Raw genomic sequence first — 13,315 nt, 5'->3', positions numbered from 1 at the left:
TAAATAAAATAAAATAAATAAAACTGGGGCTTTGTTAGTGAGGAAGGGAAGAACAGATATTGAGAAGACAACCAAGAGTCCCTGCCTGGTAGACTTTCCACTGTTAACATCAAAAAGCAAAAGAAAACTAGTTTAATTCCAAACTAACATTATTAATCTGAAGCCCCACACCAAAGAATGGGGGTGCCCTCTGTGCCCCTTAGCGTGACCCTGAACTAACCTGAGAGGTCCCTAGAGTGGGAAAACTCCCTCTTCACCTTGGTCAAGTTACCTAACCTGTCTGTGCCTCAGGTTCGTCCCTTGGAAATGGGAATAACACAGGCATCACCTCCAAAGACTGCGAGAGAACAATGTACATATTGGTGCGGTCGCTGGCACGCAGTCCCCGTGAAGTAAGCGTCGTCTGATGCTGTGGGATGTTGTGATAACCTTAGACAGGGAAAGCAGCAAAACCTAACATCTGGGCCTCTGACTTCTCAAAAACTGCTCTACTGGCTTTTTTTTTTTTTTAAACCAATGCACCGTATCCCACTGGGCTGGCAGGAGGCCACAGGCAAATCTAGGGCAGCAGAGAACATAGCAGAGTGCCAGGGTGGACCCCACCACAGCCTTTTTCCACAGACTCTGCCTGCTTGGCCCGAGCTCCCCGTGGGAGCTGTGGTCCCCGCAGAACAGCGCGTCCTGGGCAGACCGCGCGGGGCTGCCCGTGGTGATTCATGCACGTCTGTGGGGAGCCAGTACCAGAGCCGACGCGTTCCACTGCCAAGTGGGCCTCGGCTGGTCCCGCTTTGCCCTGGGGCTGGAGCTCCCCCAAGCTACTCTGCTGGTCCTCAGAACCTTGGACCCATCCTGAATGCCAGCCCGTTGGGTCACTTATGGTCTGTGCTCTACCCAGGGCCTGAAGTCTGCATACTTACCTCCTACAACACAGGGTCAACAGATCGCAACCCGGACAAAGCGTTACAGGCTGTAGTGATTCCTCAGGAAAACCGACAAAGCCCCTTTGTCTTCCTTCTGCACCCAAATTCCAGTTGGCTATTAAAACCACAGGCTTGAGGACCTCAGACCTGGATTTGAACCCCTACTTGATGGTGTGGCCTCAAGTAAGTTAGATAACCTCTCTGGGCCTCAGTTTCCTTATGTGGCAGGTGGGGACAGTGAGAGTGTCTACCCCATTTGGTGAGAACTGAGGAAGCTATGCATGGGAAAGGCTATACCTGTCACTGAGACACGCCCAGGGTCATCAGCCACTATGATTTTCTCATGATGGAGCTTTCTGTGCCTCACAGTTGGGCCCCTTCTCATCTTTCTGACCTCATCTTCTACCACCTTCCTCCCCTCACCTGGTCCAGCCACATCAGGCTCTTTGTTGAAGACACACTCAACCTCCTGCTTCAGGGCCTTTGCACCTGCTGATCTCATTGCCTGAGAGACTCTTCCATATGGTTCATTCCCTCAACTACTTTTGGTCTTTAGCCAACTGTCACCTTCTCAGTGAGGCCTTAGTGACCACCTTACTTAAGACTTCAAGTCCCTCCACCTCACTCTTCCCTGATTTTTCTCCATAGCACTTATCCTTCATCTGCCATCATTTTGGGCATGATTTGTCTCTCCCCATGTATTACTTATTTATTACTGCGTAACAAGTTACTCCAAAACTAAATTAGTCTTGAAGAAATGTTATCTTACATTTCTTGTGAGTCAGAAATTTGAGGGCAGCTTAACTGGGTGGTTCTGGCTCAGGGTCTCTCGTGAGGTTGCTGTCAAAATGTCAGCTGGCACTACAGTCTCATCTGAAGGCCGGACTGAGGATGGAGGGTGTGTTTCTAAGATGGCGCCCACACATGGCTGTTGGCTGGAGGCCTAGTTCCTCACTATGTGGACCCTGTCATAAGGCTACTTGATGTGTGTACAACATGGCAGCTGGATTCCCTTGGAATGAAGGATTTAAGAGAGAGCATGATAGAAGGCACAATGTCTTTACAACTTTACCTCAGAAGTCACCTCCATCATACCTATGTGTATGAGAGAGAGATAAGTCATCCCTGAGGCCACCTTAGAGGCTGGCTACCACAGTCTACTAGAACACAAATCTCATGAGAGTAGGGCCATGTCCATTTTGTTCATACTTGTCTTCAGTTTCTAGAACAATGCTCGGCACCTAACAGATTCTTAACCCATTTTTGTTGGATAACCGACCGACTTTATGAAGGTACAGTACAGGTGGAACTCAGCCAGCCAAAGCAGAATGACACCTGAGGACAGGTGGAGCATGGCCTCTCCAGCAAGGCTTTCTCCTGGGCAGCCTGTGAAGCCAACCGTGTATGACAGCTTCAGAATCACAGGGACATAAAAGAAAAAGCAACAGCTCTGAACACAAAGCCACTCTTCACCATACTCCAGAACATTCTGACACGCAGAAGAGATGTAAGGATGTGCAGTTAAAGGCACGAGGTTAGATATTAGAAGGTCGGTCTCTTGTCCTGGTTTGGCCATTTGACTGATCAACTACTGAAGTTGCATTTGTCCTATTTCAATGGGAGTGGCCTAGCATTCTGCCCAGCACCCAGGGACAGAGCTAATTTGTTCCTTTATGTTGGTCGTTTAATCATAATCCCTGACACCACGGATTCACAGTTTAGTGAGAGACTCAGACAGACTGATCTAGTCTGAAAACAGCACCGCACAACAGGACAGGCTATTGTTAGGTGCCTTGATGAATTCTTTATTTATTGAGCATCTACTGTATGCAGCCACCAAGCTGCATCTTGTGTATATTATCTAGATGAGTTGGTGTTTTTAATCCCCATTTTAACAAGTGAGGCAATGCAGTCTCAGAAAGGTTGAGGAACATGTCCTATGCCACACAAGTAGTATTGGGAATCTAGGTTTTCTGACCCATGAGCCTCTCCTACAACAGAACTTTTTCATATGCGTGTTTAAATGTCCAAACTGACAGTGGGGAGTTTCTAACAAAAGCCCAAATCCATTCACTTACTGCTATTTGCTTTTGAATGTAGCAACTGTGGTCAGTTTGGGTGTGTCAGCTGAGTTCAAATTCCCAGAATTCCTTCCCCTGTAGAGCTTCTGGCTGGCATGCACCACTCGAGACAGAGACATCGTAGGTAAGACTGGGAAGCCAGAAGAAGCAGATGCACTGTTTCTTTGCTGGGAGGTAGGGTGTGGGGGCCTGGTTGTGGCCACTTACACAGACTCTTCTTCTGGCTCACCTGCCTGGCACGGGGCCAGGAAATAGCCCATAGCTGCCAGCTCCTCCGAATCCCGGACAGGTGCCTGTTTAGTTCCGCTGTAAAGGATGCCACCATTGCCAGTGGATCCGTGGGGCAGGGCTTCCGGCCTGTCCTTGCTGCTCCAGGCTGTCCTCATCCCCTCCATGTCTCGTTCATCCTGCCTTCTTGGTGCTGCCCTGCTGACTTGAGGCTCTGGCACCAGATTCCAGAGAAACAGGCTCACAAAGGCCGTCGAGCTACCTTCCACTTCTGCATAATGTCAAATCCCTACGATAAATCCCTCCAGTCGTTTCTCCGATCAAACCCTTAGACAATAATTGAAGGCTAATTCTCATCTGATGTACTTTAAAATATTATAAACCAAGACTACACTCACAGCTCCACTGCTTTCAAATAAGTACATCAAATACCTAGGAGCATGTAAGGAATACCTACAGGTGTCACACACCATGGCTAGAAGCTCTGCTTGAAGTTTGGAAAAACTACGCTTGGGATGAATGGCATGTCTGGAAAGGTGCTGAGGCAGGAGGAAATCCCTAAGTCTTTGACCCAGACTCCCTGGTACTTTCAAATCACTTGGTGGTTTTTCCCCAGACCTGCCTGCCCCCAAGGCCTTGGACTTGGCTGTGACCTCGAGGGCAGGAACAGCTCCAAGCTGGCTGCTGGAGAATGTGGACTGTCTAGTGGAAAATCCTGATGCCAGCTTGAGCTATGTCGCAAGCATGCGGCTAGACAGGACAGAAGTGCCCGCATGCGAGCAGTGAGGTGTCTCCTTGGGCAATCCTGGCAGATGCTGTTCGAGATGCATAAGCTTTTCCAGACTCTCACATCAGATGAACAGCTTCACTTTTTACAACCACAAGTAGTACATTCTTAAGCTTGTACGTGTATGTGTATGTCAGTGCGTTAAAATGACCAAATCAAGCGTAACTCACAATGAAAGAACAGTAAGAGCAAGCCTGATTGAGCTTCTACTAGCCTAAAGCAGAAGATGATAATTATCAGTAACTTCCCTCTTACAGAAAGAAGGGAATAGCAACTAGAAAGTCTGTGGGTGAGGCTCCGTTTATCCAAAGGAGGAAAAAATAAAGTAAATCCACGAGTGAGCCTCTGTCTATATAAAGGAGAAAAGGGCAATTAGCAAATCCATGGCTGAGGTTTCATTTGTCCAAGGGAGGAAAGGACATTCTACAAAAATGTAAATGATCTTCTGTTTTTTGAAGATGGAAAGACTGACTTTTTAACTGTTTATTCCAGGGTGTGTGTAGGGGGGAGTGACAAACTAGGGCCTGTGGCAAGCTGGCTGTTTTTGTAAATAAACTTTTATTGGAACATAACTGGGCTCATTCTTTTACTTATTGCCTGTGGCTGCTTTCATGTGACAAGGACAGAGTTCATTAGCTGGGACAGAGACCTATGGCCTGCAAGCCTAAAAGTATTTATGATGTGATCGTCTGATAAAAGTTTGCAGACCTCTGGTTTATTCTCTAATCTCTGCGATGTGTGAAGTAGTCAACGACTTCCCTATAGCTTTCATGTCTTCAATAAATAAATCACGCCTCATTGAAAAGTCTGACACCTCCTCTTGAGCCTCTGACTTCCTCGACACACCTACTGCCCAAGAACAAGGGCATTTACTTGGTCCCAAGGGGGCGGGAGGAGCATCCCAAAGACAGAATTGGGTGTCTGGACCATGCACAGGTTCTTGTTGCCACTAGGGGTCACTATGGAACACAGGCTACACGCAGTTCTCCCAGATAGCCTAGTACACAATCTGCACTGATCCCAGACCCAGTTGTAGGAGGTCACGGGGACCTGAAGGGGTTCGAGCTCCTCCACTTGCCCTGTCAGAAGCAGCCCTCCACAAAGCTCCTCGGGACTCTCCTTCTTTGGCCAGGTGCCCCCACCCTCCTGACGAGTTCCCAGGTGAGTTCCCAGACAAGTTCCCTTGTCCTCCTCTGCCGGTGTATGTTAGATAGGAGCTTTGGAGTCCACTCTGATGGGTTTTCCTGACTTCCCATCTGAAGGAGCAGAGGTCAGATGTCTGAGCCCCTTCCTTCTCTAGAGATCCTGGCTCCGTGAGCAGAGTGATCCAACCTCCAAACCCCAGCTAGGTCTTTATGGTGAGAGACCCACCTTTGTTGGGTCACACAAGTTCTTTACCCCCAGCTTCGAGCAATGGTGCTCCTTGTCCCCTGTAACATGAGCTAAGAGAGACCAGTTGCCTCCTGATCAAAGGTTGACTATGAGATGACTTGAGCAGAGCTATGGGCAGGTTTAGGGACCTTATTACTAAATCTAAAGGAGGCGATACCCTTGGGCCCACTGGGCTAAGCCTCTGCTTATACCTCACAGGTTGCTTATACCTCACAGGTTCTCCCCTGTTATCAGCAGCATCTGAGATATCTGACATCAATGACCTCCATTGCCTGCCCACTGTGTCCTTGATAACCTCCCCTGTCCCCTTGAGTAACCTGTGTCTAACCAAGAGAACCTTTCTGTGTTCATGGGTTCTAACTTCAATCTTGCCAGCAGACTCTCCCCCGCTGCTGGTTGTGATGCAGCAACCTCATGGGCCAACAGCCACCTCCCACCATTGGCTGCACCACAGGGAGGCCGCGGCAGTGGGGAACCGAGAGGGCTCCCCAACAGCCAGGGGGCCATGGAGGCCCTCCATCCAACAACCTGCAAGGCCCCAAGTCTGGCACACAACCACGTGAGCAAGCTTGGATGTAGATCCGTCCGCAGTCAAGCCTTCAGCTGAGATCCCAGCCCTGGCAGACACCTCGTTTGCAGCCCTGGGAGATGACAAAGCAGCAGACTGGCCGAGCCACGCCAGACCCACAGACACTGAGACTATTTTCAGTGTGCTGTTCCAAGCCACTGGGCTTGGGGTCATTTGTTACGCAGCAGTAACTAATACACCTGTTTCTAGACCACACAAGCACCGAGCATGAAAAGTTGTTAAGTATCATAACTGTATCGACCTCTTAAGACATCTATGTCTTCCCACAGTGAGTGGCATGCAAATTAAAATACTTTTCAGACAAATAAAAAGTCTGACCTAAACAGTTGAGTATTTGGACAGACTGAAAACCTAAGCAGAGTGACACTTGTCATCCCTGGGTCCAGGCATTGGGAGGTATTATGGACTGAACTTTTGTGTCCTCCCACCTCCACCCCCAAATTCATATGTTGAAATCCTAACTCCCAATGTGATGGTATTTGGAGGTGGGGCCTTAAGGAGGTGATTCAGTCACAAGCGTGGAGCCCCCAAGACTGGGATTAGTACCATTTATAAAAGGGAACCCGGAGAGCTCCCTTGCCCCATCTGCTATGTGAGGCACAGCGAGGAGATGGCTTCCTATGAATAAGAAAGTGGGCTCTCACTGAACCCCACATCTGCTGGTGCCTTAATCTCGAACCTCTCAGCTTCCAGAACTATGAGGAATGAATTTCTGCTGCTGTGAGCCACCCAGTGTATGGTACTCCAGGTCTTAGCAGCCTGGATGGACTGAGGTGATCCCTTGAGCAACCAAATATTTTTAAAGCTAACATTTCTTGCAAGGGTGTCAAGTGCCAGGCATGGAGCTAAATTCGTTGGCTGTGTTATCTCATTAGACCCACCCCAAATCTCTTGCATTATTATTAGCTCCAGTTTCCAGATGCCAAAACAGACTTAGTGAGCAAGACAGGCAAAAATCCCCACCCTTGAGGGGCTGATGTTTTAGTGAGGGGGAGACAATTTGTAAGTAATCAAATATGTGGCATCATGCCAGGTAATTATAAAGGCTGTAGGATGGGGAAAAACCTATAAGAGTGAGAAAATAAAGTTATGGAGATAGTATTTTTTTTTTAATTTTTTTTAAGATTTTTTTTTTTTTATTTGACAGACAGATCACAAGTAGGCAGAGAAGCAGGCAGAGAGAGAGAGGAGGAGGAGGCAGGCTCCCTGCTGAGCAGAGAGCCCGATGTGAGGCTCGATCCCAGGACCCTGGGATCATGACCTGAGCCGAAGGCAGAGGCTTTAACCACTGAGCCACCCAGGCGCCCCTGGAGATAGTATTTTAGATAGAGTTATCATGCAGGGCTTCCTTGAGGAGGTGACCACAGGGTAGAAGACTGAGATCAACACTATAGGCAGAGGGCACAGCCAGTGCAAATCCCCTGAGGTCAGATGTGGGTAGGCGCCCCAGGGTAGCTGAGAAACAGCATGGGGGGGATCTTGAGGCTGAATCATCCAGAAGGTGGTGGGGGGTGTGCAAGGCAGGGCCTATATTATGTAGGGCCTTGTCGGAATTCGGATTTTATTCTCTTTGGGAAGGGAGGCCCATTCCTCCTCAGTGATAGCTCTTTGTTGGGGAAATCCCACAACCCTACTCGTATCTGGCCAGTGGGAAGGACACGGTCCCTTCCACCCTGGCCCTGGATCTGCCCTTTCCAGGCTCTGCTCTACCTTCCACAGAACAACCACAGTGTGAGAGAGCAGAGTTGGAGGGGAGACAGGGGCTGGTGGAAAAAGTGACTCATGGCTGGGCCTGGAGGGCGGGACCCTCCCGTTGCCCTATCTACTTTCTGTGTGAGTGTGGAAAACCCACATTCCACAAGGGCCCTCAGCCGGGCCCCGGTCACACACGCTCACTCTCCCTGCCCCTCAAGCCAAAGGTCAGGTTGCTCAGCCATGCTGGGGCTCCTCACAGTATGCGTGTCCTTAGGGCAGAGCACGGGGGACCTTGCCAGCACGCACCTAAGGGGCCCAGGCAGCCTCCTTGCAGGACCCCTCCCAGCCATCGTGGGGGGCCGCCACCAGAGCTCCGTGCGCTCCGGGCTCCAGAAATGTTTATTTTGCATCTGCCAGTTCACAAGGCAATTATCGGTAACCGAATCCACAGCCCAGGAACTGTGACTTCATCAGGACACCGAAGCCCAGGAAGCGAGACACTTCTGGGCCCTAGGCTGACCACAGACACCATGGAGGGGCGTTCTGCACGGTGGCATCGGGTGACATCACCACGGCGTGACATGAGGACAAGTCCTGGGGAGGCCGGACCCAGACCTGGTGTGTCTGTGGGAGGTTCCCCCTCCGTGGGCACCCAAACCCCGGGCGCTTCTATTCCTGGCAGCACGCGGAGACGAATACAGTGGCTGCGGAGGGGAATTAGCTGGTAACGGGCTCACCCAAAATGAAGATCGATTTCCAATGCCACAGCTTTTTGAGTGGAGGGGGTTCGAGGTTAAAGATTTAGAAGTGGATAAAATACTGCTAAAATGACTTGTTGGAGTCACCCCTAGCACCCTAGAAAAACATGTAACCAAGGAAACGCTGGAGAAATTTCCACACCCCTTGGAGCAAACAGTTTTTTGACTCTGTTCTTTAAACACACACACAGACAGTTTGTCTAAAACCAGCGAGCTTCCCTCAGAGGCACAAAAGCGAGGGCCCCTAGCCTGAGGGCTGAGGGTAGATCTGCGGGGCACTTCCGTTTCTGAGGGCCCAAGGGGAATTGGCCAGGCCTTTCGCTTCCTAACGGGCCAGAACTCGTGGCAACAGCAGCTAGAAGCAGTGTAGACCCGAAGACTGTCTTGGGTGGTGGGTGAGCAGCCGGTTAGAGGATCAGAGACCGGAGTTCGAATCCTGCCTCCGCACCTCTCTGTTTGGGGGACGCTGGGTAGGCTTCATTTCGTGTCCTTCTGGAAAATGGAGCTAATGACTTTCAGCCTTTTGCCAAATGCTTCTGGGAGGACCAGATGATGCTGTGTGCGTAAGGGGTCTGGGGAGGTGGAGCAGTGACGAGAGTCACATGGGAGCTGACCCCACAGCGTCTCCACACTGCTCCTCCCTCCTCTCGGGGCCCGGTGGCTCGGAGCTCACTGTCCCGAAGTCCAGCCCTGCAGAGCTGGTGTCTGCAGAGATGGCTCTGAGCTCTGGGGTCCCAGGCCAGGTTCACGTCTGTTACTAGTGGTGGGATCTGTGGCCACACGCCACCTCCCTGGGCCCAACTCCTCGTCTGTCGCCTGGCCGCAGGTAGCGCTCACCCCGCAGAGCTGCTGGGGGTATTAAGTGAGGCAAAGCCGGTGACTCCAGAGTCCTAGACCAAAGTGAGCCGATGGTATCTTCTCTGGTTCTTTTCTCCCTTCAAGCTCTGGGTCTGCCTCCCTCAGCTGCTCTCAGATGCACTATTTCTCTTGGGGCCATGAAGTCAGTCACCAAGTGGGGGAGCCAATACAGGAATGTGTCCACCTGTGCCCTCCAAAGGGCTCCAGATTAGGCCCAGGGACCAGCTCCGACCCCGTGGCAGCCAGTCCAGGCAGAGGGAGAAGCCCCCCCTCTTTCCACAGCCTCATGCAGATGGTGGCCCCGGGAACAACAGCGGTGGGGGCAGGGGGCTCTCCACAGGTGAGCTCCAGAGAAGCCTTCAGAAGGTGCCCCAGTCTGTGAGAGCCCATTCCTGCAGCCTGTATGGGATGCAGCAGCTTTTCCAAGTAGTTATCCACCCCCCACCACCACCCCGGGGAAGCCGGACCCCGGGCACTACAGACACTTGGACCAGATCCTTCTCTGCTGTGGGGGTGTCCTGGGCACAGAAGGACGTTCACCTGCATTCCTCGCGGGCAGCCTCCAGATGCCAGGAGCGCCTCCCTGCCTCGTAACAAAGTATTAGACTAGACTTCGCCAAGTGACCTCCAGTGGGACAAAGTGACACCTAGGGGACCCCCTCTTGATCTCCTTGCTATTTTTCATCCTGATGAGCTCAGAGAACAGACGTCATCTTCATGCTGATGAACCATCATCTTCCAATAAACACACCGGCCATGTGTGTGTGTGCATGCACGTGTGTGTGTGTGTGTGTGTGTGTGTGTGTGTGTGTGTGTGTGAGAGAGAGAGAGAGAGAGAGAGAGAGAGAGTGTGTGTTAGGGTTACTATGTTCAGCCTGTGCCACTCCCATCAGAGGAAAGGAAGTCCCAGAGATGGGGTTAGGCCTGTGAAGGACGAATCTTGTCCCCGACACAAGGAACAAGCCACCCCGCAAATGTCCAACAGAGCTGACTCAGCAGCGAACGCCTCCCACAGACCGGCTTCCCCTCATTGTCATATCCTGTCCTGCTCAGTGCAAAGGCCTGGAGCTACGTGTCCTTGAGGGCCCCACAGGGGTCCGGCCCCGCCTTGGAGGGCCGCCCCACAGAGCTGTAGGGCCGGCATTACCACTTCCCCCATTGGCAGGGGAGGAGCCCAAGGCTGCGGACTAATCTTATTTCCACGTCTGTTTGTCACAGACACAGACCATCCCTCCAGCCACACCGCTGCGAAGACTAAACCTTTGTGATCTCAGTTTGCGGGGTCACTGCCAAGCATTTAAGGGGTTAAAGAATTTCATGAGTAAGGATTTCAAGCCTATGACAGAGAACACAGACAAACATCTGAGAACGGCATGGACCCACAGCCCAGCTTGGATCAAATCTGCTTTGTGACTTAAGTTCTTTAATTTTTATTGAAAAATCACATATGTGTAGAAAAATGCACATGTGCGATGTGATCAGCTGGATGCGTTTTCACAGAGCGAGGCCAGCGTCCAGATGAAGAAATCTATTAGCAGTGTCCCAGGAAACCCTTCCCATGCCCACGGTTTGTTTGTAAGAAACAAAGTCTATCTATTTGCTGCGGTTCAAGTTAAAGCCTCACGGGGAACTACCCCCCACCCCAACCAACTATTTCTCTCTCTCTTACCCTGGTGCCATCGTCCGGAATACGCCACTCGTCATTCCCTTACTGGTCCTCACGGTGACAGAACACTGATACGTACATGCAAACCATCACCTTATTACTTGTCTGGCCGAATGCTTTACATCAATAAAATACTACGCTTCCCTCATTCTAAAGTGATGCTTTCAGATTCATCTGTAAGAATAAATGTAGCCGTGTGTCCTTCTCACGGTGAGTATGTCACAAGTGCTGCTCCATTAGCCGGGCGAGGGACACCCGGATGGCTGCCCCTGCTTCCCGGTCATGCACGTGCATACACGACACTGGGCCAAGCACCCTTCAGCGTGGCTCCCACACACGGGACTGAGGCTTCCTCCAGGGGACCTAAGCCGAGGGCTGAACGGGTGTGTCACAGGATATGTGTGGATTCGATTTTGCTCTCTCTGGGGCTGTGTCAGAGTCACAAATGTTTTAAACTGGGGAGAGTATCATTGAGTTTCTGTCCAAAAGTCACAAGCCATCAGGGTATGGAGCTAAAGAAGTCTGTGTAATATTGGAATAATGAAAGTTAATGCCCACAAATGGGCCGATTTCACCCAAAATTTAGACTTGAAGCTTTTTTTTGTGAAATATTGAAAAGCCTGGCGGTCCTGGGCCCAGATGGCCTCTGGAGGCAGAACGGGGACGCTGGAGGTCAGGCTGGCAGAGAGATCCACCGAAGTGCCTGGGGCTTAGTTTCTGAGCTGTAAGTACTTCCACTGATCCAAACCTTCTCCGTGCCCAAAAGCCTTCCTAGAGGGTCTTGTGTGCATGTGTGAAAGTTACCCCAAACTTCTGTGCTCCTCACATGACAGATCCAACAGGGAACACTGGCCGTCAGGGCAGGAGGACAGCTCTCAGCGCAGTGAGGTCCGTGGGAGCCGGGGTGCAGGCTGAGTGGTGCCCCAGGAGCATGAGCCTCAGGAGGTCATCAAAATGTTGAGGTGGCCCAGGGCCTCTCCAGGAGCTGGGCAATAGGGCTAGAAAAATAGGCTTTCTAGAGGCTGTTCAGAGTGGAGTTAAACTTGGGGCACGTGGGTGGCTCAGTGGGTTGAGAGTCTGCCTTTGGCTCGGGTCATGATTTCGGGGTCCTAGGATTGAGCCCCACGTCAGGCTCCCCGCTCGGCGGGGAGTCTGCTTCTCCCTCTCCTGGTCCCCCTGCCCCTGAGCTCTTTTCCCCACTCTGACAGAGTCAGTCCTGAGGTTTGTGGGGTCAGGCATGAGACCCCACTCTGCCACTGGCTGTCAACAAGGCTCCCGGCATGATCTGAGCTAGCATGTGCCTCAGCGCCCTACAGAACGGGGCTACAGCACCTCTATCACAGGGCTGTTGCAAAGATGAAATGGCCAATGGTACCCGCTCCCCAGGCGTTGGCTACCCCAGCTGTCATCACCACACTGCTAGTTCCCGAGACCCTCTCTCTGAGCCACAGGCAGTCCTGCCCTGTGCTCCCCAACCCCCACACTGATCTCTCCAGATATCCCAACACCTTGTCTCCCACGTGCCACACCATGACCCTGAGGTTAGCACGGGGGCCCTCAAGTCCCCTGTATCCCAAGTGCCCGGCAGACCCCCGGTGCCCAGGCACCCACCCTCAATGTCTACCGCATGATCCCCACTTTCTCCTATAGCTCCAGGGAAGGGGTAATTACCAAGCTGAGCTGAGAGGTGAAGAATCAGAAGTTCAAAGAGGTTAACCCTCAGCCACACAGCCCCAAAGGGGTAGGAACCGAAACCAAATCCAAAGTCTATACTCTTCCCTTTATTACCCAACGGCTGGGAATTCAAAATCGTTTCTTCTGTTTCTGGAATGACCTCGCTGCATCCTTTGAATAGGGGCTGGGTGTTCGGGATCAACGTCACCCCAATCCCTGACCCCAGATGGTCAAGGATTCAGCTCGGGTGAGAAATTTCCTTAACCTCCTTCTCCCTCCCCCGCCCGGGCCTTGTTGTACCCCAGCTCCCGTGCAAAAGAACCTACTTACTTGAAGTAGAGGCAGCCTTGCTTCCGCCGACTTCTCCAGGAACCGGAAGGAAGGGAGATGCTTTGCCATCTCTGCTCGAATCTAGCACCCGTGTCAGTGTAATTCAGCTCCTCGGTGCCCGCTCTAGAGTAGGGAAAAGGACAGGAGGTCAATCTGGCCCCCACCATTCATTCACACATTCCTCCAACTCAGACTCGTGACACTGTCTAAGCTTAGATGAGTAATCGTTGAACTTTACATGGAAAGTGCTATTTTATTAAACCCAAGTACTAAAAATCTACCATCATTTCCCCATTCCCTTTTGACTTTTAAAAGCAACATTTTAATTTTAAATAGG

General features: G+C 51.3%; 1 long non-coding RNA gene across 1 annotated transcript in view; it reads right to left on the bottom strand.

Moving 5' to 3' along the window:
- Positions 1–13,098, bottom strand: part of LOC125108648 (uncharacterized) — a 40,147-nt gene extending 27,049 nt beyond the window's left edge. Inside the window, exon 1 of the long non-coding RNA XR_007129983.1 lies at positions 12,979–13,098. This is a non-coding gene — a long non-coding RNA (uncharacterized LOC125108648). The remainder of the gene's footprint in view (positions 1–12,978) is intronic.
- Between the last annotated feature and the right edge of the window lie 217 nt (positions 13,099–13,315).

Source organism: Lutra lutra, chromosome 9 (genome assembly GCF_902655055.1).
Source record: "Lutra lutra chromosome 9, mLutLut1.2, whole genome shotgun sequence".
Classification (NCBI taxonomy): Eukaryota; Metazoa; Chordata; class Mammalia; order Carnivora; family Mustelidae; genus Lutra; species Lutra lutra.
Note: the sequence above shows the minus strand (reverse complement) of the source record. Positions and strands in the feature narration are given on the sequence as shown.